Genomic DNA, 23676 nt, shown 5'->3' on the forward strand with positions numbered 1-23676 from the left:
TCATTTTGTCAATTTCCAGTTAATGAGAGAACAATTTTCTTTAGTACAGTTCGTCAGTTTTCTAAAACCAATTTTGGAAAGCTGAAAATCTGTTTGATTTCTTCATTGAAACACCCCAAAAATCAGAGGAAACTTAAAACAAACAAACCCCTAGCATTTCCTATGAACACTAATTGGTATGTTTCTACCAGCTCTAACAGACTCCTAAAGAGGAGCGTGCTGTCTACAGAAAAGCCTACAGAATATCCATATTTTATAGGATAGTTCCAGTGTTTCAGTAGAGACTTGGGTTATATGGGTCTTCCAGGCTGTACTGTACACCACTCCTTCAAAGGAAGAACACAGAGAACTTCCACTATTCCTTTCCTGTCTTGATGGTTTTTCTGAGCTGGAGAGCACAGGGCCTGTAGTTGCTACCCCACTATAATTCTAAATTGATTCTTAAAAGATCACTTAAAGTACATTGCAAAAGCTACTTATGTTAACATAGCACATCTCCAAATGCTCAGTCAAAATATTTAATTGCATTACTAAATCTTTGATAACCTTTTGAGGGACAACTTTCAATGACAGGTTTGGGAGGTGCTGAGTGCCTCCTGTGAGGTGGGGGTTGAACATACTCAGCACCTGACTGAAGTGAGCCCATCTTTTCTCTTAACAATCAGATGGTTTGATTAATAATGATTCTGTGCTAGGAGTAGTTATGGATAATATTCCTTACAAACATAGGATCTGATCCAACACCCATGGACTTCAATGGAAAAACTCCCCAATGGATGTTAGGTGCTTTTATGGTTAGCAAATCATTCATAAACATTCTGATTTCTTTCAATTTATCCATTTGTAAATATTAGCAGAAAAAAAACATTGCCAGCCTATATCTTATTCATGAACTGTTCTCTTCGACTATTTACTCACACTTTTTCATGGTTGGTAGAGTTGCTAAGGCATGATTCATATTAAAATTAAGCATAAGCTTAGTACCATTGAAGTCAAAAGGCTCTTGAGCAAGTTGTGATGCTGGCAGATCAGGTGCCAGCTCTTGCCAAGGCTTTAGGCATCAGCTGAGCACTGACAACTACCTTGCTGGAAACCCAGTCTGTTTCACCTGTGGTTTAGTATGGTTAAGATGCATATTTGACTTAACATTGTGTTTAGTGTTTAGACTTTATGAAATGTCAGATTAATGCATGCAGCAATTTACAAACTTATATCTTTATCACATACTATAAGGTAACATTTACATTTTTGCTTTATAATGTAAAAAATGTTTGCTCTAAAACTGAACCCGGTCAGGAGGAATTGCCTCCTGCCCATCAAGAAGGCATATCAAAACTAAATGGGCCATTGTGGGACATCACAATACAGATACTTTAATTGCCTCTTACATCCATGATGAGACCACATGCAAAAGAGCTCATCCCATCAGCTCGAATTCTGGAAGAAGGAAATAAAGATTGTTGACAAGAGAATTGTTCATCTCTTTTGCTGTTTGGACTCTCATAGGACCAAAGGTACAAAACAAAAGCAGAGATCCTCAGGGTCAGCCTGGTTTAGTGATAAAAGATATTCAGACCTGACAGATTACTACAACTGTCACTTTTTGGAACCAATTACTGTAACTCATTTATGTATATAAACTTCAACCTTGTAATTCTTTTTTTTTTTGTTAAAAAATCATTAGTTTTACTATAGAACTTGCTACAAGCATTGTCTTTGGTGTGAGATCTGAGATGCAAATTGAACTGGGGTGAGTGACTGATCCTTTCGGAATGGGAGTAACCTGAATATTTTGTGCAACCATCTATCACTAAGTCCAGCTTGCCTAGGTGGCAAGATACACTAGAATACCCCAGAGGACTGTCTGAGACTCCATGGTAAGATAGTTATAGGGCTTTAGGCGTTTACACTCGTTACTGAGTTGGTGAAATCTACTCAGTGTACAAGCTGTTTGGGGCATCTGCCGTGCTTCTTGATAGTGTGCCCTGAGGTTGGCACTCCAGGTCGTGAACCACTACAGATAGTGTGACAAAAGTGATTAACTTTCAGCAAAAGCACTTAGTTACACACATGTGAGTAGTTCCACCAAACTCACTGGGACCACTCCTGTGCTTGAAACTAAGCACCTGAACAACTGCTTTGCCAAACACATGGTCTAATTTATGTTACCTGGATGGATGACTGAACACTTTTAAAGAGAGGGATAGCCAAGAATGTACTCCCAGTACACATTTTATGACACAATCACTCATGATAATATTTGGGATTCACAAACATTTTTGTGAAGACCCAGAAGAGGTTGCAATCTATACACATCACTAATAGTATGATCCCACCAATCATAGCAAGCCCCTTTTAATACTAAAAACCAGTTTTTTAATTCAACCATCTCTAATAATAGATGAGGTACAGGTGGATCAGTCTGGGGACAAAAGGGACCTCTCCATATCTGCCAGTTTAGTGAAGTCCATGAACAGAAGAGACAAAGATCAATGGAGTTGTGACAGACCTTTCAAGGAGGTGTCATAATTCAATTCAATACTCCTGAGAGCTGTAATTATTAATCTCACAAATGTAACTCACCACTGTAAGGCTTTTGCCACCCATATAGCACATTACTTTTTCTCATTCAGAGGGTGTGAAGTACAGTGCATATCCCCACTTGCTTTTAAATGAACTACAATCACATGAGTATTCTTTGAAAAGTACTAATGTCACAACTGTTGTGTCTGCCTTCCAAGCCAATTGCACTGGCTCAAATGCATTACACCTGTCACTTGTTAGTCTTGCACATAATTAATCTGGCAATCTCTTGGGTTCAAAGCTTGGGCTCTGTCTTTGTTTGCCTGTTTTATTTTTTAACCTCTCTTAACAAGGATGTTGCATGCTCTTTTGTTTCCCTAGCATATTTGGAATGCATGCCACATGACCATCATTTAGTGTTGCATATGAATACAGCAATAAGGCCCTGCTCAGATAACACACAGTTTTATCACATCTTGTAAGTTAGTATTAAATTATGAGTGTACATGGTGCTCGTGCTGCACAGTGGAACATAAACCACCAGACAGATAACAATGCCTTATCCCAAAGGGCTTACAATTCAGACATAAAGAACAGTGCTGGGCAAAGGTTTTCAGCTGAACATTTTTGGCCAAAAAAATGAAGATTTGGGTGAACTTAAACATTGTTTTACTTAAGGGGAAAATTTTATGTTTTCTTTTGACATCTTTTAAACAACACTTTGGTTTTTTTTTAATTCTAGGGGATTTTTATTCTGTTCCATTTTTTATATAAAAAAAAAGTAGGGGAAAAAGGACTATATGAAACGTTCAGCACCTCATGCGACTGGGTTTTTCCCAGTGCAATAGCAAGATATCAGAGCATGTGAAAGGCAAAACCTGATCATTTTGCTTTTTCTACTTTTTTTTTCATTTAAAGTATAGAAAATATATTGTTCTAGTGTTTGATATTGGCATTGCTACAGGGTGGTTTGGGCCCTTCAAGAAGGAATTGCTCCTGTGCAGTGTTAACTGCCTTTCTGGGGCCTGCCCCCTATAAAAACAGCAGGAAGCTGCAGACTGAGGTACAGGAGGTTCTTGTAAGAGACCCTGACTGGAAGGGTTAGGGTCTGGAGCCCCGAGACAGAGGGCTGAAGAAGTCTCAGACCAGTAGAGGGGTTTGACTGCTGACATATGGAATAGGCAGCACCAAGAGGGTATTGGACCCTTTCCTGGAGGAAAAAAACTCCAGCCAGGAAGACTGGGGAGTTCCTGCTGGGAAGAGCAGGGAAGGACTCCAGCTAGAAGAGGCTGAAGTAGCTGCTTGATAAATAGCAGGTTGGGACTGAAGTGCTCTGGGACTGGCAGAGCTGAATATGTGTTGTGTTGATGAACTATATTGTGGACTTTGAGCATGGTTGGAATTGTTTATGTTGATTAAATCAGGAACCCAAGAAGGGGTGGAATTGGCCACAAGAAAGCCTCTAGCAGTGTTCTTAAGGGGCTCTGAAGAGGGGAACTCTGGAGGTGGCTGACCCTGTTACAAACATTTAAAAAAATCAACTGCATGTGTTTCTAAGCTATTCAGCAAGAGTATGAGAAACAGTTGCATCAAGTCACCTATCTAATGATCTATGTGTCATGCAAGCGAATCAGGCTTTTGTTAATTATGTATAAGCTAATTAGTATGTAAATCCAATCACTACTGTACTCTGGCAATTGTTTTTAAAAGATATGTACCAAAAGCAGGAAGTAATGATGTTGTGGTGTTATAGAATTACCAGAAAATGTGGTGACTTGGGGAATATGTATAATTTTATGAATTCTGTGTGAGATTATGAATCTTCTGTATGTATCTTAACCAAGCTGCAAACTCCATTTTGAATGTGCAGTCACTTTGGTCTTTGTCTGTTTGCTTCCATGTTAGACTGAAATTTCAAAGGTGGTGGCAAATGGATAACAAAAGAGGGTTGTTTTTTGAGTGGTCTCCCACTGAAATGGAATAGCTCTAAACAATAGACTGGCTTCCAACCAGTAGAACTGGCTCATCAGAGGACATGTCACCTGGCAATGAAATGACCAGGTATGGGTTTCTGGTCACCTGAGGAGGTTGATCAGGAAGTCACCTGACAAAGGGGGTGGAAGGTTATAAAAGCAGAAGCTGCTCTTTCTTCTCAGCCCTTTCATTACCGCAAGCTGAGAGAGCTGCATGTAGAAGTCTGACAATGCAGCAGGAACCCTGCCTTTTTAAACACAGATGCCTTTAAGGGTTTAAGTGGGCCTTACCCGGCAACAAACATTGTAATAGCTCTCTGCACAAGATTGAATGAATTTCAAACTAGTATTCTAGACTGCCTGGAACAACTGATATGCCAGAGATCATAGGTGCAGGAAAGGACAGGATTTGAGGGTGAGTAGCTGAAGAGGATCACTGCAGTAACGTGGCTGTTGGTGGGAGCAGGGATGCTGAATATGAGGCTGAGAAGCCGACCTGTGTAGGTAAGAATGATAGTGATTGAACCAAGAACATTGTCCAACATGGGGCATCAGAAGAGTTCATGATATTTATTAAAATAAAACAGGAAAAGAAATAGACTAATGTTTTCTATCCTGGCTTTTTTAAACATGAATAAAAATAGTTTTTCTTTTAAGTTGTTTAGCTTTGTAAGTATAACTATACAATTATGAAAGAGTTACTAGTAACTTTTTTCTCTGCCTATAAACTACCTAAAAATGTCCTGGGCAAAATATACTTTGGCCTTGTAGTACATCATGCTGTACCATGTGTCTATCAATGCTGCATCGGGTAGAGTATGGGCCCCTCACTCACTATGGTGAGCATTTACTCACCCAGGTAGTCCCAGTAGGACTTCACCAGAGCTCCACAACAGGGCCTGTAATATTCACTAAAAATTCTGTCCAAAAGCCAATCCTTTCCTTCCAAGATTTCTGTGGTCTTCTCCAGTCTAGAAGCTGGGCAGCTTTTCTTGTATTGAATCCTGTGTTGCGGTCAGCAGTTCCAATATAAAACCATTTTCACGGGCTTTTAGGCCACCATTTTAAATCACAACGGGCTGAAAGTTTGGTTTTGCAAGTGATTGGCCCCACTGTGAATTTCTTCAATATTGAGAACATTTAGTTGAGCTCACTTAAATAAGAGAGGGTTAAAAAATAGACTTAACAGTTTTCGGTAGCTTTTCTCCAGGTTGTAACAAGATGTACACTGTAATGTATGTTAGGAGGGAAAAGAGGTTTGGTTCATTAGCTAGTAGATTGCTGGGAAAAAAACATTTTTCCGTTCATGCTCAGAATCCAGGAAATTTAACTTGTTCCCCTGGGGTCTGAGGTTAGTGGAAAGGGGGGAGGGGGAGAATGGATCCCCATACCTGCTGTAAAAAAACCAGGAGTACTTGTGGCACCTTAAAGACTAACAAATTTATTTAAGCATGAGCTTTCGTGAGCTACAGCTCACTTCTTCGGATGCATAAATTTGTTAGTCTTTAAGGTGCCACAAGTACTCCTGGTTTTTTTGCGGATACAGACTAACACGGCTGCTACTCTCATACCTGCTGTGATTGCTTTTCCTGTAGAGCTGAATCCTGAGAAGCACTTCATGCACAGAAGCTGCAGGTGCTTGTACCAGGACTGGGCACACGGGTCTGATTCTGCATACAGGAATAGGAGCTCAATGCACTCAGTGCTACAGAATCAGCCTTAGTTCTATAGATAGCTGCATGTGCCTTATAAAATATGAGCTCAGGTAGCACCTAGCCTTTTCTTTTTTCTTTAATGTATTGGAGCTCATTTAACTTTAGCCAGTATAATGGAAAAAAGTATAATGGGATTACATCAGTAGCATTGGCAGAGAAAGAAACCCTACATTTTTCACATTGATTTTCTTATGAGCCACTCGTATGCAGTGCTACTGCCCCAGGGGAGCATAAACAGAACCAGTGTAGTCATCCTTACTATCTTCCTAATTACTTTCTTCAGCTAGTGTCAATGCTACCTGCAGTATCCCTGGAGAAGATGCTATGGGGTGAGAAAATGGGGATAGGGATGAAAGGACAAAGTGATCCCATGAGGGCAGGGGGCTTTAGGTCTTCTGAAATTGGGCTATTTGGACTTGAATACCAAAAACGGATTATAGACTAAAGCTGTTCAAAAACTGGTGTGGCGGGAATAGAAAGAAAACAAACTAATTTTATTTTTTTCCAAAGTGTTAATATTTCTCTAAAGTCATGAATTAAAAAAAAATCAGACTAGTTCTATACAAGTACATGAGACTGGGCTAGACAGACCATTGGCTTGACCCAGTGTGACCATTCTTATCTACAAACTCTACAACCTCATTGTTTACCCCTTTTCAAGATCATTTATGAATAAGTTGAAAAGCACTGGTTGCAATACAGGTCCTTGGAGGACCTCACTATTTACTTCTCTTCACTGTGAAAACTGACCATTTATTTGAACCCTTTGTTTCCTTTCTTTAACCAGTTACTGATCCATGAGAGGACTTTCCCTCTTATCCCATGACAGCTTACTTTGCTTAAGAGCCTTTGGTGAGGGACCTTGCCAAAGGCTTTCTGAAAATCTAAGAACACTATATCCAGTGGATCCCCCTTGTCGTCATGTTTGTTGACACCCTCAAATAAGTCGAATAGGCTTTTGAAGCATATTTCCCTTTACAAATGCTGTGTTGACTATTCCCCACCATATCATGTTCATCTATGTGTCTGGTTCTGCTCTTTATTATAGTTTTAACCAGGGCGCTGAAACATTTTTAATAGTGGGGGTGCTGAAAGCCAGTTCCCTGTCCACGCCCTCCACCCCCTCAAGTGAGGCCCGGAAGCATGGTCCTGTCTCCCGGAGTAGGGGAGGGAGGGATCCAGACAGAGGTAAGGGGGCCACAGCGGGGGACAGCACAAGGCAAGGGACCCTCAGGTGCGGGGCTGGCAGCTATGTGTGGGGCCAGAAGTGGCGGTGCAGAAGCTGATATAAGAGAGAGGTTACGTACCACAGTTACTAGTTCTGCATTTTCATATTTGAGATCCTTCAGAACTATTGAGTGAATAACATCTGGTCCTGGTGTTTTATTGCTGTTTAATTTCTCAATTTGTTCCAAAAGCTCATCTACTGACACCTCAATCTAGGACAGTTCCTCAGTTATGTCACCTAAAAGGAATGTTTCAGGTGTGGGAATCTCCCTGATATCATCTGCAGCAAAGAGTGATGCAAAGAATTCATTTAGCTTCTCTGCAACAGCTTTATCCTCCTTGAGTGCTCCTTCAGCACTTTGATCATCCAGTAGCCCCACTGATTGCTTTGCAGGCTTTCTGCTTCTGAGGTACTTAAAAGTAAATGTGATCTCTGTTTTGGTGTCTCTTGCTAGTTGATCTTCAAATTCTTTTTTGTCCTGCCTTATTATACTTTTAGACTTGACTTGCCAGCGTTTAGGTTCCTTTCTATTTTCCTCAGTAGGATTTGATTTCCAATGTTTAAAAGATTTTTTTTTCTCTAGACGCGTGTTTTTATTCTGTTTAGCCATGATGGCTTTTTTGGTCCTTTTACTGTTTATTTTGGGCATACATTTAGTTTTAGCCTCTCTTATGGTGTTTGTTAGTTTCCATGGACTTGCAGGCATTTAATTCTTGTGATTTGTTCCTTATAATTTCTGTTTAACTAGCTTCCTCATTTTTTTTGTGTGTAGTTCCCCTTTTTAAATTAAATGGTAGATGGTGGGTTTCTTTGATATTTTGCACCTACAAGGATGTTAAATTTAATTACATTATGGTTGCTATTACCAAGCAGTTCAGTTATGTTCCCCTCTTGGACCAGATCCTGTGCTCCACTTAAGACTAAATCAAGAATTGCCTCTCCCCTTGTGGGTTCCAGGCCTAGCTGCTTCAAGAAGCAGTCATTCACGGTGTTTAGAAATTTTATCTCTGCATCCTGTCCTGAGGTGACATGTTCGCAGTCAGTATGGGGATAATTGAAGCCCCTGTTGGTGGGTTTTCTGCTTTTGTAGCTTCTGTAGTCTCCCTGAGCATTTCCCAATCACCCTCACCATCCTGGTCAGGTGTTCAGTAGCATATTCCTTCTGCTATACTCTTATTATTTAATCATGGAATTTCTATCCACAGAGATTCTAGAGTAAGGTTTGATTAATATTTTTAGCTCTACACTTTCTTTCACATATAATGCCACTCCCCCACCAGCAAACCCTACTGTCATTCCTATATATTTTGTAGCCTGATATTACCGTGTCCCATTGATTATCATCGTTCCAAGTTTCTATGAGTCCCATTGTATCAATATCCTCATTCAAGGCCGGGCACTCAAGTTCACCTGTTTTAGTATGTAGACTTCTAGCAGTTGTATACAAGCACTTATAAAATTCATCAATATTTAGTATTTTGCCTTCATGTGACATAACTGAATGGAATTCTTTTGTTTGTCTGTTTCTGTTCAGTTCCTATGTATACTTTATCAACTTCTGTCCTCTCCTTTTTACTAGGATCTAGAGTATCTCCTTTAATCCAGTCCTCCCATAAAGGAAGTGTCTCTCTGAAACATGTGCTCCTCCACACCTTTTGGCCTCCCCCAACCTTTCTCCCCCCTCCCCGTCCCCTCTTAAAAACTCAGCATTCCCCCAACCAAGAAAAACTCATTTACATTTTGTCAATTTTTTAGTTAACTAAAAACAAAAATTGGAACAACCTTTGAAATGAACAATTTCAAACAGCTATACTTTAGTCTTCAGCTTTGAAAATGTTTGCCTAGGTAGTTCAAGTTGGGTCTTTCAGGGCTTTACTATAGGACATCTTGGAATGACTAGCAAATAGAAATGACTGAAATTAGTTTGTGTGCAAAGCCAAATGGGATTTATTGTGCTTGATAAAGTGGTGTGCACTTCACAAGAAGAGAAGTATGTTGAAGTGTTTCTGTAATACTTTAGCACAGATTGAGACTAATGGTGCACCTTCACAAGGAAAAAGGTGTGTTCTTGCCTTAGGTTAGTTAATGCATGCAGGGGCGGCTCTAGGTATTTTGCCACCCCAAGCATGGCAGGCAAGCTGCCTTCAGCAGCTTGTCTGCGGGAGGTCCCTGGTCCCGCGGATTCGGCGGCAGCCTGAGGGAGGTCCGCCGAAGCCGTGGGACCAGCGGACCCTCCATAGGCATGCCGCCTAAGGCAACCTGCCTGCCGCCCTCGCGGCGACCGGCAGAGTGCCCCCCATGGCTTGCCGCCCCAGGCATGTGCTTGGTGTGCTGGTGCCTGGAGCCGCCTCTGAATACATGGTAAGTAACATGAAATGAAAATCCCAGTGAAGACAAGGCAATGTGTAAGTTTCACATGAGTGAGCAGGTCAAATAAAAGGCTATGACTACTCTATGAGCTGGGGTGTGATTCCCAGTTCAGGTAGACATGTGTTAGCATGCTAAAATAATACTACAGCTGTGGTAGCAGTGATGACACCATGCTAGCCACCTTGATTGCAAACCTGCCTGATCTCTATGGGTATGTACTCGGGGCAGTTTGTACATGCTGCTGCTGCCGCCGCCGCCACCCATGGCTATACTACTATTGTTAGAGTGCTAGCTCAGATGAGGGCTAATGCTAGTATGTGTATGTGAGCTGGGAATCATTCCCTTAACTTGTAGTGTAGCCATCATCTTGGGCTGTGGGGAAGCCCAGAGTTACTTTGGCCTGCTAACTCATGTTAAAACTACAAACTGCCTTGTCTTCACTGGGATTTTACCTCATGTTTTACCTCAAAAGATTTTACCATGTTAGCTAATAGAAGGCAAGAGCACACCATTTTTCTTAGTGAAGACAATGGGCCTAAGGGCCCATTTGGATCCAGAGAGGTAGGCAGGGGCGGCTCCAGGCCTCAGCACACCAAGTGCGTGCTTGAGGTGGCAAACCGTGGGTGGGGGGGGCGCTTTGCTTGGGGCAGCAAAATGCCTAGAGCCGCCTCTGGAGGTAGGGAAAGAAGGGTTTGAGGCACTAGGCTTGATCTTGCCCCATTAACGTCAATGGGAGGTTTTACATTAACTGAAATGGGAGCCAATTATGTGTGGGGAAAGCAGGAGAGGATATGATGCCTTCAGTTTGCTTGGGGGCAGTACCCTGTGCAGTGGCACCTGCTACGGTTTTAGAAAAGGTGGACTTCCCTTCCCCTAGACAGAGTCCCACAAAAACGCCTCAGCCTTTAATAAGGCTAATGAGGAGCTTAGGGATAATGGAAGGATAACAAATGGGAATAAGGATATGGAGGTAGATATTACCACATCCGAGGTAGAAGCCAAACTCGAACAGCTTAATGGGACAAAATCAGAGGGCCCAGATAACCTTCATCCTAGAATATTAAAGGAACTGGCACATGAAATTGCAAGCCTATTAGCAAGAATTTTTAATGAATCAGTAAACTCAGGGGTTGTACTGTACAACTGGAGAATTGCTAACATAGTTCTTATTTTTAAGAAAGGGAAAAAAAGTGATCCGAGTAACTATAGGCCTGTTAGTTTGACATCTGTAGTATGTAGTTTAACATCTGTAGTATGACATCTCCTTGGAAAAATTTTTGAAGGAGAAAGTAGTTAAGGACATTGAGGTCAATGGTAATTGGGACAAAATACAACATGATTTTACAAAAGGTAGATCGTGCCAAACCAACCTGATCTCCTTCTTTGAGATGGTAAGATTTTTTTAGACAAAGGAAATGCAGTGGATCTAATTTACCTCAATTTCAGTAAGGCATTTGATACGGTTCCACATGGGGAATTATTAGTTAAATTTGAAAAGATGGGGATCAGTATGAAAATTGAAAGGTAGATAAGGAACTGGTTAAAGGGGAGACTACAACAGGTTGTACTGAAAGGTGAACTATCAGGCTGGAAGGAGGTTACTAGTGGAGTTCCTCAGGGATTGGTCCCAAAACCAATCTTATTTAACCTTTTTATTACTGATCTTGGCACAAAAAGTGGGAATGTGCTAATAAAGTTTGCGGATGACACAAAGCTGGGAGGTATTGCTAACACAGAGGAGGACCGGGATATCATACAGGAAGATCTCGATGACCTTGTAAACTGGAGTAATAGTAATAGGATGAAATTTAATAGTGAAAGTGCAAGGTCATGCATTTAGGGATTAATAACAAGAATTTTAGTTATAAATTGGGGACACATCAGTTGGAAGTAACAGAGGAGGAGAAGGACCTCGGAGTATTGGTTGATCACAGGATGCCTCTGAGCCGCCAATGTGATATGGTCGTTAAAAAAGCTAATGCAGTTTTAGGATGCATTAGGTGAGGTATTTCCAGCAAAGATAAGGAGGTGTTAGTACCGTTGTACAAGGCACTGGTGAGACATCATCTGGAATACTGTGTGCAATTCTGGTCTCCCATGTTTAAGAAGGATGAATTTAAACTGGAACAGGTTCAGAGACGGGCTACTAGGATGATCCGAGGAATGGAAAACCTGTCTTATGAAAGGAGACTCAAAGAGCTTGGCTTGTTTAGCCTAACCAAAAGAAGGTTGAGGGGGGATATGATTGCTCTTTATAAATATATCAGAAGGATTAATATCAGGGAGGGAGAGGAATTATTTAAGCTTAGTACCAATGTGGGCACAAGAACAAATGGATATAAACTGGACGCTAGGAAGTTTAGACTTGAAATTAGACGAAGGTTTCTAACCATTAGAGGAGTGAAGTTCTGGAACAGCCTTCCAAGGGGAGTAGTGGGGGCAAAAGACATATCTGGCTTTAAGACTAAGCTTGATAAGTTTATGGAGGGGATGGTATGATGGGATAGCCTAATTTTGGCAATTAATTTAGCAGTTGATCTTTAATTATCAGCAGGTAAGTATGCCCAGTGGTCTGTGATGGGATGTTAGATGGGTTGGGGTCTGAGTTACTACAGAGAATTCTTTCCTGGGTGCTGGCTGGTGAGTCTTGCCCACATGCTCAGGGTTTAACTGATCGCCATATTTGGGGTTGGGAAGGAATTTTCCTCCAGGGCAGATTGGCAGAGGCCCTGGAGGTTTTTTGCTTTCCTCTGCAGCATGGGGCAAGGGTCACTTGCTGGAGGATTCTCTGCAGCTTGAGGTCTTCAAACCACAATTTGAGGACTTCAGTAACTCAGACATAGGTTAGGGGTTTGCTATAGAAGTGGATGGGTGAGATTCTGTGGCCTGCATTGTGCAGGAGGTCAGACTAGATGATCATAATGGTCTCTTCTGACCTGAGTCTATGAGAAATGTATCTGGGCTATACCCTGACCTCAACAAGCCACACCGCATCTGAGGTGTTGATTGAGCACTGCCAACAGCACTAGAAGCCCCCTTGCACTCAATGGGCCTGATTCCCTTCTCATTTAAACCAGTTTTACACCAGTATAACTCCATTGACTTTGGTAGAGTAATTTATTTTCATCAATATAAGTGATAGGAGAATCAGCTTGGAGCAGGCAAGCAGCTGTATTATGGCTGCTGACTATGTGGGAACACAAACGAAAATAATATCTAGCTCTTACAGTGCTTCACATCAATAGATCTCATAGCCCTTTACAAAGGAGGTCAGCATTAACCCCATGTAACCACTGCCTGCTCGGAGTGGCATTTTGTCCCCCTTTAGTGGTGGCTAGGCCAGCTAGAGAATGATGAGCCTGCTACAAGCTTAGTAAAGAGAGCTGTCTTTTAGGAGCCTCCACTGCCTACCCTGCATTAAGCTCCAGAGGTCCCAGATTTGATCCCAGCTGTTTGCAGTTTACACTTTACAGCTGGCTTCCTATGTTATGGGAGTGCTACATAAGAGAGTACTGGTATGTGTCTATAATGGTTTTAAAGAGCAACATCTATTGGCATATAAGACTATGTAGCATTGTTCATGAGTTGTAGGTTCAACACAGTTGTTTATGCACTGCAAGTGGCTTCCCAAGTGCAGCTCTTAGCACCGGGCCCTTGGTAAATCCAGTGATGCCAGCTGTCATGATTTCTTCATGAGATTTCTGATAGTTGGTGTATTTCTAAAATCCCCAGCTCCTGGAGTCATATGAATATGTGAGGGTATTGATTTTTCATTTAACAAAATAATTCTCTAACCCTTAAGGGTGCAGACAAAAGCTAGAAAAGGTAACCTACATGCACCCTAAAGATTAGGGTGGGAGGGAAGTAAACAGGTATTAGTTTTAAAACCTCCTGATTTTGGCAGCCTGACTCATGGTTTTTGAACATCTAGGGTTTGCAGTATTGTGAACCTGTACTGGGACAGCCATAGGTTAGCCCTGAAATATTTGATGTACCTTTATGCTGCCATGAAGATGCAAAGGTGAAAGTAGTCATTTTAAAATATCATCAATAATAAAAACTTACCATGAATGAAGGGACTTTTCTTGAACCTTAAAAGCCCAATTCTAGTGATGCCACATACATTTCTTTTGGTTTTCACTTTTCCCTTTTCCCTTGCCTAGAATTTGTCAGAAGTACTAAAAAGTATCCATGATATAAATGGCAGGTCATTAACCTACAGGGGTAGGGGGAGGTGATAAGCCAAGGACAGCTATAATCTTTCATACCAATCAGGCAGAGACCACTGCAGCTTTTTAACAGTTGAAGGGAAGGCAGATGCCACAAAAAATTTGCTGATTTACATACATGGTTGGGTGCCTGACAAGAAATTAGGTGAATTTCTGACACATTGTCCTGTTATATGGAATATTTACAAGACAAAAGCTTCTTTACATCCTAGACATATTTTACCCTCAGGGTGAGTAAGTTGTAATAGATGAGGTTAAAAATAAACATGTTGATGGGTTTTTTTGCATTCCAGGATAACCAGACATGTCTGCTTTTCATTCAACGAATAGGGGCTGCTAACAGGGAGTTGCGCAAGGGAGTTCTCCAGGTGAAGGAGGAGCAAATACAGCATCTGTGGGGTAAGTGACTGTCTGTAGTGTGTGTTTGTTTGTGTTTGGGGGCTACTCCAGTTTCTAGGAAAAGGCAGGTGTTAGTAATGGGAGATTTGATTATTAGAAACGTAGATAGCTGGGTTTGTGATGACCAGGAGAACCATATGGTGACTTGCCTGCCTGGTGCGAAGGTTGCGGATCTCTCGAGGCATCTAGAGAGACTTATGTGTAGTGCCGGGGAGGAGCTGGTAGTCGTGGTACATGTAGGTACCAATGACGTAGGGAAGGGTAGGAGAGATGTCCTGGAAGCCAAATTTAGGCTGCTAGGGAAGAGACTGAAATCCAGGACCTCTATGGTGGCATTCTCAGAAATGCTCCCAGTTCCACGTGCAGGGCCAGGTAGGCAGGCAGAGCTTCAGAGTCTCAACGCGTGGATGAGACGATGGTGTAGAGAGGAGGGGTTCACGTTCATTAGGAACTGGGGAAACTTCTGGGATGGGAGGAGCCTATACAGGAGAGATGGGCTCCACCTAAACCAAAGTAGAACCAGATTGCTGGCACTAAACATTAAAAAGGTTGTAGAGCAGTTTTTAAACTAGGAGATGGGGGAAAGCCGACTGCTGCAGAGGAACGTGTGGATTGGACACAGACTTCTCTTAGGGGAGAGTCTGATGATAGAGAATCTCCAGGTTATAGTCAGGAGCAGAGGAATGAAGAGTATAATGTAAGGGCCGGATCAGATGATAAACAGTCACATAAAAAAGAATCTGGCACATCAGAAAAAGGCAGGCTAATAAACAGGGACAAGTTTTTAAAGTACTTGTACACAAATGCCAGAAGTCTAAATAATAAGATGGGTGAACTAGAGTGCCTTGTGATAAAGGAGGATATAGATATAATAGGCATCACAGAAACCTGGTGGACTGAGAGCAATCAATGGGACACAATCATTCCGGGGTACAAAATATATCGGAAGGACAGAATAGGTCGTGCGGGGGAGGAGTGGCACTATATGTGAAAGAAAGTGTAGATTCAAATGAAGTAAAAATCTTAAGCGAATCCACATGTTCCATAGAATCTCTATGGATAGAAATTTCATGCTCTAGTTAAAATATAACATTCGGGATCTATTATGGACCACCTGACCAGGACAGTAATAGTGATGATGAAATGCTAAGGGAAATTAGAGAGGCTATCAAAATTAAGAACCCAATAATAGTGGGGGATTTCAATTATCCCCATATTGACTGGGAACATTTCACTTCAGGATGAAATGCAGAGATAAAATTTCTCAATACTTTAAATGACTGCTTCATGGAGCAGCTGGTATGGGAACCCACAAGGGGAGAGGCAACTCTAGATTTAATCCTGAGTGGAGCGCAGGAGCTGGTCCAAGAGGTAACTATAGCAGGACCGCTTGGAAATAGTGACCATAATACAATAGCATTCAACATCCCTGTGGTGGGCAGAACACCTCAACTGCCCAACACTGGCATTTAATTTCAAAAGGGGGAACTATACAAAAATGAGGGGGGTAGTTAGACAAAAGTTAAAAGGTACAGTGACTAAAGTGAAATCCCTGCAAGTTGCATGGGCCCTTTTTAAAGACACCATAATAGAGGCCCAACTTCAATGTATACCCCAAATTAAGAAAAACAGTAAAAGAACTAAAAAAGAGCCACCCTGGCTTAACAACCATGTAAAAGAAGCAGTGAGAGATAAAAAGACTTCCTTTAAAAAGTGGAAGTCAAATCCTAGTGAGGCAAATAGAAAGGAGCACAAACACTGCCAACTTAAGTGCAAGAGTGTAATAAGAAAAGCCAAAGAGGAGATTTGGCTAGCCGTTCTTCAAACTCCAAAGGTAATAACAAAATGTTTTTTAAGTACATCAAAAGCAGGAAGCCTGTTAAACAACCAGTGGGGCCCCTTGACGATCGAAATACAAAAGGAGCGCTTAAAGACGATAAAGTCATTGCGGAGAAACTAAATGGGTTCTTTGCTTCAGTCTTCACGGCTGAGGATGTTAGGGAGATTCCCAAACCTGAGCTGGCTTTTGTAGGTGACAAATCTGAGGAACTGTCACAGATTGAAGTGTCACTAGAGGAGGTTTTGGAATTAATTGATAAACTCAACATTAACAAGTTACCGGGACCAGATGGCATTCACCCAAGAGTTCTGAAAGAACTCAGATGTGAAGTTGCGGAACTATTAACTAAGGTTTGTAACCTGTCCTTTAAATCGGCATCGGTACCCAATGGCTGGAAGTTAGCTAATGTAATGCCAATATTTAAAAAGGGCTCTAGAGGTGATCCCGGCAATTACAGACTGGTAAGTCTAACGTTGGTACCGGGCAAATTAGTCAAAACAATAGTTAAGAATAAAATTGTCAGACACAATAGTCAACATGGTTTCTGTAAATGGAAATCGTGTCTTACTAATCTATTAGAGTTCTTTGAAGGGGTCAACAAACATGTGGACAAGGGGGATCTGGTGGACATAGTGTACTTAGATTTCCAGAAAGCCTTTGGCAAGGTCCCTCACCAAAGGCTTTTATGTAAATTAAGCTGTCATGGGATAAAAGGGAAGGTCCTTTCACGGACTGAGAACCGGTTAAAGGACAGGGAACAAAGGGTAGGAATTAATGGTAAATTCTCAGAATGGAGAGGGGTAACTAGTGGTGTTCCCCAAGGGTCAGTCCTAGGACCAATCCTATTCAATTTATTCATAAATGATCTGGAGAAAGGGGTAAACAGTGAGGTGGCAAAGTTTGCAGATGATACTAAACTGCTCAAGGTAGTTAAGACCAAAGCAGATTGTGAAGAACTTCAAAAAGATCTCACAAAACTAAGTGATTGGGCAACAAAATGGCAAATGAAATTTAATGTGGATAAATGTAAAGTAATGCACATTGGAAAAAATAACCCCAACTATACATACGACATGATGGGGGGCTAATTTAGCTACAACGAGTCAGGAAAAAGATCTTGAAGTCATCGTGGATAGTTCTCTGAAGATGTCCACGCAGTGTGCAGAGAATGTTACTCTAAGTGTCAGATACTAGGCTAGACATGTAATCGCTCTCATCACTGGGACTGAGTAATCAATTCAAGGTTGAGAATGGTTTAATTTAAGCCTCTTCGGATAAAAGCACAGTGATAGGTGATGTTTCTTGCATTTATCTTCTTTTCAAATATGGTGAGAAATAGTGGGAAAAAATGCTATTTGAAGCTAGGAAGGTAACTTGTCTAGAACAAAGCTACAGCTCAGTCTTAACTGGACTGGAACATATGAGAGCAGGCAAACCTTGACTCAAAAAAGCAAACAGGATGTTAGGAATCATTAAAAAGGGGATAGAGAATAAGACTGAGAATATATTATTGCCCTTATATAAATCCATGGTACGCCCACATTTCGAATACTGTGTACAGATGTGGTCTCCTCACCTCAAAAAAGATATTCTAGCACTAGAAAAGGTTCAGAAAAGGGCAACTAAAATGATTAGGGGTTTAGAGAGGGTCCCATACGAGGAAAGATTAAAGAGGCTAGGACTCTTCAGCTTGGAAAAGAGAAGACTAAGGGGGGATATGATAGAGGTATATAAAATCATGAGTGATGTTGAGAAAGTGGATAAGGAAAAGTTATTTACTTATTCCCATAATACAAGAACTAGGGGTCACCAAATGAAATTAATAGGCAGCAGGTTTAAAACAAATAAAAGGAAGTTCTTCTTCACGCAGCGCACAGTCAACTTGTGGAACTCCTTACCTGAGGAGGTTGTGAAGGCTAGGACTATAACAATGTTTAAAAGGGGACTGGATAAATTAATGGTGGCTAAGTCCATAAATGGCTATTAGCTAGGATGGGTAAGAATGGTGTCCCTAGCCTCTGTTCGTCAGAGGATGGAGATGGATGGCAGGAGAGAGGTCACTTGATCATTGCCTGTTAGGTTCACTCCCTGGGGCACCTGGCATTGGCCACTGTCAGTAGACAGATACTGGGCTAGATGGACCTTTAGTCTGACCTGGTACGGCTGTTCTTATGTTATGTTCTTAATAGTAGAATCTATCTCAAACTGTCAGTATGCAGTATAAAATGTGTAGAACTAAAGGAACCCTTGTCGTAACATTTTGGAGGTGGAGCGGCTGTCTACTTTCCCAACATCTTCAGTTTAAATGTTATTTCTAGCAAACTACAGGGATAAAAACATCTCAAAATACAATCTTTAGTTTGGGGGTTGGGGGAGAGAAAGCGGGGAAGGTCTTGTATTTCAAAGAATGAAAAACGGTGCTGCCACTCCTTATGGGAATCATAACACCCATGCAAAGATGTGCATACCTTCAGCTGGTGACGTGCACCCATTATCAGTGAGTACAATCTGGTTCCCAGTGATTAGAAGTAGAGACAGGTCCAAAACAAAACCATTGATCTGAACCCCTCAGACTCTGTGGTAGTTTTGTTGGAACCTCAGGGCAAGCATCTGGCTTTAGACTGAATGAAAACCAAATGTGTGAGCACCTGCAAACTTTGGAGAAATATGGACCCACATTTGGTTCCTGATCCAATCTTTGCACCTGAGTCCCATCTCCAGTTAACAGAACCTTGGAATTTCTCTTGGTGGAGTTTGAAGAAGGAACTCTGGACACACTGGAAGTGATTAGAAACTGTGGACCCAATCCGAAGCATCTTCTGGAAGCTGATTTCATTTCTGCATTAAAATGGGAGTTGTGGTCACTCAGTACCTTGCAGGATCAAGTCCTGTAATTTTATCATGGTGGAAAATGCCTCCCTGGCTATTTTCAGACCTGCCAAGATTGTCACTTTCCAAGACATTTTGGATATTGTACAAAGTACTGGGTAAAGTTACCTAGCACCAGATTCTGTTTTCTAACACCTTGTAGTTCTGGCTGTCAGAATGGCAACGAAGTGTCTGCCCCATCCCTTACGTTCATCATGGTTTCTGACTGACCAGAGATTCCACAGAGGAGGACACTGGGTAGGAGTGGGGAGCAGTCATGGGATGAGGATAGCTTCCATGTTACCCAAATCAGCTCCCTCCCTCAGCGCTAACCTATATCCAATTGGAACTGAGAACTGTCAGACCCCTATCTCTAGTCATCTGCTCCTTCCATGGGGATTCTCCATCTTGATTCAGCCATAAATGCCTCCCCATATCTCTGGTAAGTGAGAGGTTGACCAAGCAGCAACTGTTTGAGGAAGAGTTCCAGGAGTAGAACAGAAGTGTCAGCAACTGGGGAAAGAGAGACAAGGGTCATTCATTAGGGATGAGGCCATGCTGTTGGAGTTGACTGCTGTACCCTCCAGCCAGAGCCGCTAGCCATCAGGTAGTAATGTGAAGTAGCTGCTATTCCATGGCTCCAGCAATGCATTTATTGCATCATAGGCGTGGGCTGGGAGTGATTCCTCCAGCTGGGCACATGAACCACTTGGTGCACCAAACTGGCTCTGCCTTACACTCTGGCTGAAAGGGCCTGACTGTATGTTCACTGCATGGTGATTTCTCAGTACCCATTCAGTATGCAAATCCCTGAACTCTGACTGGCTCTTATGTTTGATATTATTTGTATTTCATTAGTATGCAGAGGCCCCACCACAGGAGCAGGCTCCATTGTTCCAGAGTCAGTTGCTAGTTATTAAAACAAGATAAGTTGTATTTATTGCCTGATTATTGCATGTTTTTTTGACAATATGAATTTAAGACCATATAAAAGTATGAAGAATGGACTGGTGGGTGCTTATTACCATAAACTGAATGGTAGAATAATTGTGGATCTGAAGGCTCCTGAATACTAACTAATCCCAGCTAGGATTTTCAGGCGTGATAGCATCTGATATAACAGAGCTCTCCCTTCACAGGAACATTCAAAGCTGACTTCTAACAGGTGTATACTCTTCACACATACATGGATATTCTTAAGGGCAAACTGAAATGCTTTTTAAGAGTGACTCTGTTGGAAGTGAAGTAAATTTTCCACTGACTTGAAAGGGAGCAGGAGCAGGTTCTAGATATATAAATCTGTTTAAGATCCTAAGCTATTAGGACTGAAATTCACCCCTGTGCAGACGGCTTGCATTAAGCATGTATGCATCAATTAAGTCCCACTCAAGCCCTTAACATAGGGCTTAGATATCATACAGCTTTGCACTGGCTCTTTGCATGGGGTGAATTTCGTGGCTTTTTTTTTTTAAAGAAACAACCTTATGAAATGCATAAGGCTATTTTTTCCTCTTTTACACGAGTGCATTCTCTATTGAACATGATGGGGGGGGTGAGAATGACACTAACTGATGGGAATTTAGCCTGAAATTGTTTTAAATTACAATAAAATGACATTCTCATTTGTTATTGACCTACTTTTGAATTTGAAACTTCAGTGATAACTGACTTTCTCTATTTAATGTAATCTGTACCTACATGCTAAAAATATCTCTGTTCAATAGTTGTGGGCTACCCTGCTTCCACAAATATAAAAAAAAAGATAGTTATTGCTGAGCTACAGAATCTCCAAAGAAGAGAGATGGGGGCATATTTTCAAAGGCACAAAGTAGTAGTGAAATGTATAACTCCTAACTGTGCCTTTGAGAAACTCCCTAGAATGAATAGCATTATTCATTAGTATTTCCTGCTCATCCTAGTGGTGAATCCCATGCTTGCTGCATATGATATAAAGTAACAAGAAAAAATTATATATTCTTACACCACCGATTTATGCTCTCTCCACCTGTCCCTTTTAAATCGTCAACTTATTATGGACTGTGATCTATTTAGCACAATAAAATTAAGGATTTGATACATACTGACAAAAGCAAGAGACTTTTTTGTCTGAGCCACAGGGATAGCCTGGCCATATATATAATTTATTTGATGAAATGTTGCTGTTTGTCAAATTATTGAATGAATGGTATTTGGCTACGCCGAGAGGTGATTGAATGCTACCTAAAATATTCCCTGAACACAGTATTCCATGTGAAGTGACAAATATTGTCAATAACATATTTGACTATTTGAGCAGCTCTGTGCAGAGATTAAGTAGCTTGCCCAAAGTCACAACAGCTCACCAAATGTCAGCCAACAAACTGAAAGCAAACAAACCCATTTTCTTTTCTATTCCTTTGTCTCTGTTCCTCAGCACAATCCATTTTTATTATAAATATAATTCTGACAAAAGACAAACCCTCTGGTGTATCTTTATGAATCATAGAAATGACTGAAAGTGGAGAACAAGGGAAGAGGATAAGATAAAATAGATTAGCACAGCATGGTCAGAGGGTTGACCTTGGTTGTGAAGGGCTTCTATAGTACCTTGGTGGGTGCTATAGAAAAAACTTGACTAGATGAAATGGAGCAAGGAAAGAAAGCAGAAGAAGGACCCGAGAGGGAGGGAAGGAAGGACCTGAGAGAGGACTGAAGAAAGGAAGGAAAGAATAAATAAACCAGATCAGAAAGAGAACTCCCCCACTGCTCCTAAGAATAATCCTCTTAGAGAATTCAGTGTAGTTTTGCAATCATTCTGTCTCAGTTCTTTGTTCATTACCTCAGTTATTCATGTCATAGATCTCTGGCAAGAAACAAAACAACCCTCTCAATTTTTCAAGCCACAAAGTGTCACTGGGAAAAAGGTGCCCTTTCCCATACCTTCTCTATCCCATAGCCTCTCTCTCTTACAGCACTCCAGTGTCTGGCACTCTGCCATTTCAGACTAAGATTCCTCTGTACTGCTGAGAATCACAGAGCAAACAGGAATCCAAATGCCTTTGTTTGTGAAAACAATACATTTTTGTTTCCACTGAACTACAAGGCAAACAGAAATTGGGTATGTTTGTGAGCGGTTTTGTGTAAATGTACCTTTCAGCAAGCCACTTGCCAATGAATCAATGTTAATATTTTGCCACCCTCAGAATTTAAAGTTACCTTCTGAAAATGGTGTGTAATAGAAGATCAGTTTCAAGTATTCTAGTGGGTGAAACAGTGTTATCTACTCCAACCTCCCCACCCTATCTTGGGAATCAAACTAGTTTAAAGAGTTTGCAGGGAAAGGGGAGGAAAACTGCATAACCATGCTCTCCACCCCCACTGCAAATATGCTTCTTATTCCATGAGTGACTCCTTGAAGTTCCACCCACTTTCTCTCCTGGCTCCTGCTGTGGCCCCTACTGTAGCAGCCACAGGGCACAGCTCACCTGCACCTAGCTGGAAACTCAGGTGGTTGTTTACCAGCCATTTTAAGCCTCTCATCTCTGTCTGTGGACTTGCTTAGCTTCATCCTAGGTGGTACCAACTGATGTTCCCATCTGTGAGATAGAAAGGGGGTGTTTTCAGGGTGTTGAGTGCCAAGTAATTTTTCCCCGTAGCAGGGTGCTGGTGCAAAGGCACTTAATTAGCTCCCTGCTCAGCCAGCCCCAGTCAGGGGAAATAGATTGGGGCTGGGGAAAAGTCTGGTGCCTGGCCTTCAGAACTGGCTGCGCCTGAGGGTTCCAGTGCTATAAAGGCTGGCTGGCAGCCAGAAGAAGAGGGGAATGGCCAGGGGAAGGTCAGTCCCCAGGCTAAGGGCAGACTCTATGCGGAAGAGGAGATTGTAAGGCCTGCAAGCTGTACATAGTATATCACTGGTGGTGGGAGAACCTGGTGTAAATAAAGCCACAGGTGCTGAAGAACTAGAGGCCTCTCTGAGTTTTATTGGGGCCGCCAGTGGGTCCCAGGAAGAGGGGCGGGGCAGAGGACCTGTTACAATCCTCAACGTTTCTCTAGCCTATATCTTTGTAGCAATAAATATTGGTATGCCCCATTCTCTCTCAATGCCAATTCAATGAGGAAACTCCCACTATTTTTGTCATAAGGAATTCTTTGCCAGGCCTTAGGGAAAACCACAATTAAAGACAACCAAAATAATTACAAACTATGACTGTTTTACTGGTAAAGAAAGGAAAAGAAAATATTAAAACAAACCAGAGCACACACAAAATAAAGTCACTTCAGTTACAATCTTTTCTGTATATCTCTGTAGTGAACTTTCAGAAGATATTAGACCTTTGAGAAGCAATCTACCCTTACAGGGGAGCAAAGTACTTTATTTCCAAAATTAGTAGTGGGTCCTGTCTGGATGTATCCTAGGTAACAAAACAATTTGCTGATGGATACAAGAATTTTCTTTAAAGACAGGTGAGTCTTGTTTGATTTGTCATGGATAACCTAAACATTTTACTCACCTTTGCCCACTTATAATCCTAACCAAGGCCTATGAAATCAA

General features: G+C 41.5%; 1 long non-coding RNA gene across 1 annotated transcript in view; it reads left to right on the forward strand.

Moving 5' to 3' along the window:
- LOC120402103 overlaps positions 1-20133 on the forward strand; it is a 43123-nt gene extending 22990 nt beyond the window's left edge. Inside the window, exons 3-4 of the long non-coding RNA XR_005596983.1 lie at positions 14332-14437; positions 20004-20133. This is a non-coding gene — a long non-coding RNA (uncharacterized LOC120402103). The remainder of the gene's footprint in view (positions 1-14331; positions 14438-20003) is intronic.
- The last annotated feature ends 3543 nt before the right edge of the window (positions 20134-23676 follow it).

Source organism: Mauremys reevesii, linkage group 3 (assembly GCF_016161935.1).
Source record: "Mauremys reevesii isolate NIE-2019 linkage group 3, ASM1616193v1, whole genome shotgun sequence".
NCBI lineage: Eukaryota > Metazoa > Chordata > Testudines > Geoemydidae > Mauremys > Mauremys reevesii.